General features: G+C 25.4%; 1 non-coding gene across 1 annotated transcript; it reads left to right on the forward strand.

The window, feature by feature from the left end:
- The first annotated feature begins 1113 nt into the window (after nucleotides 1–1113).
- TRNAY-GUA (transfer RNA tyrosine (anticodon GUA)) lies at nucleotides 1114–1186 on the forward strand. Its single transcript has one exon. It is a non-coding gene; the product is annotated as a tRNA-Tyr (tRNA).
- Nucleotides 1187–2159: the final 973 nt, after the last annotated feature.

The raw sequence follows: 2159 nt of genomic DNA on the forward strand, positions 1-2159 counted from the left end.
TCTTTAAAAACTTGAAAATCATCATGATAAAGCTAATTTTTTTTAAGTTTATATCGAGCAGCTAATATAATTTTAGAATATTATCTAATAAATTTATAAACAATAATAATTTTATGTTTTTTTTCAAAAAAATTTACACACCATTTAGAACGAACAAGATAATGATATTGAGCAATCAGCATATCGATTTATTTATTTAATGCTAAATTATTGGTTATAATTTTAGTTTTTGTTCTCAAGCACAACCGTCATGATCTCTCGTGCGCAAAGCGTATTATTACTTTTGGCTATTTTCTCCTCTCTGAAGTATTCTTCAATACCCCTCACTCGTTCAAGACATATATATTCAAGGGTTTTATTTAATCCCAAGGTTTGTGTATATAACTACAAAATTCCTTAAGAGTTATTTATTATTGGCATTGATAAATTCATGCCATCAATCAGACCACAATTTTTTTCAGCAAATTTCTTTCAATTATATTAATATTGAATTTAAAATTTTTCATTGTTTACAGTATATTTTTTTTCAAATATATTATATGCGAATTATATTAGAATTGTATTCAAGACATAGATCACAATAATTTTTTTTGAATATCTTAAAGCAATTAATTTATGATATACATGAAAATGTGAACTATATAAATTTTAAACTTATAATTTTAGATAATCATATAAACTCTCCCATATTGTATTTATAATCTATTGATAAGACTTTATTTATTTATGGGTTAATTTTCTTACATCGATTTTATCTCTTTAGACGCGGTCAGCGTGTTGGGAATATTGCACAACTCCTTGATGCATCTTTTGACACCTTCACCTGATCTATCTTCATCAACTGCTCTTCTTTTCTCAAATTAGATGAGTTCGAGTGTCTTGCGGAGTTTGAGAGCTTGCATGTATGCTTCTATTTCTTTCGGGATTTTTAACTCCTTAACATATTTTTTATGATATTTTGTGACCACCCCATCACAAATGGTATTATTATTGGTAAGAAATTCAATAATTATATATAAAAATTTAGACAATTGTTTTCGAAGCGTTAAAATTTAAACTATATCAGCACTAGTAATACGACTACAATATATGCTTCAATAATTCGTCATTTAACTCTCGATAGCTCAGTTGGTAGAGCATATGACTGTAGATCGTGTTGTCGGCGGTTCGAATCCGTCTCGAGAGATAACTTTTAGTTCAATTAATTAGTCATGAATTATCGGTAATTTAGAAAATACCAACTCAGTAATTGAAGGTCTGAAGTTTTTGTAGCCAACTAGTTTATATAGAAAATATTACATTCATAATTTCTTCAGCTTACACCAACCCCTGAAAAGCGATAGAAAATTAAAATATATTTTTTTATTTGGGACATGAAAAGGATTTTCGGGTAATTTATATAGAGAAAATTTAAAAAATAGAACCAATATTTCAATAATTACGCTCGGTATTTGAATTTTATCACAGCTACATCTATTCACAATATATTAGAAACCCCATCTTATATTATCAATATATTTGATCTTATAGCTATTTGTAACAAAATGATACCATATTGATAAAATAAATAAATTTGTGTTAATATTTCATAAGATGCTTTTTCTAGCTTTAAAATAATATTTGTCAGATAAAATTAAAAACTATGACCGTAATTAATTAGAATAAGATGCTTTTTCTAGCTTTAAAATAATATTTGTCAGATAAAATTAAAAACTATGACCGTAATTAATTAGATATATGATTTAATTTGTTACAATGTTAAATAATGTCAGAAACGTCTCGAATCAGAATTATATTTGGTTTTAATTTTTTTAAATAGCTCTATATCATTTTTTCTTGAATTTTAAACTGTTTGGTTTCGCATATACACATATTATATACACCTTTAGCTATCTCTTATATACTTACATCTTTTACTACGCCTATCCCCTTTTTAAAACCAGTATCAAAATAAAATCTGTTTAATAAATATTTTTTTTTCTTTAAAATGTAATAATAATTCAATAAAAAAATGTTTAGAATAAAAAACATCAAAATCACCAGTCTTGTATTTAAAATTCTTTAATTCTTCAAAGTTTAATTTGCTGATTTCATGGGAAATACAATGGGAAAATCTAGGGCAATTTTTATTATAAAATTAAATGAATTAAAAGTGCTTT

Source organism: Rhyacophila brunnea, unplaced genomic scaffold (assembly GCF_057557595.1).
Source record: "Rhyacophila brunnea isolate RB1 unplaced genomic scaffold, BYU_Rbru_1.0 scaffold_133, whole genome shotgun sequence".
In the NCBI taxonomy this organism is placed as follows: domain Eukaryota; kingdom Metazoa; phylum Arthropoda; class Insecta; order Trichoptera; family Rhyacophilidae; genus Rhyacophila; species Rhyacophila brunnea.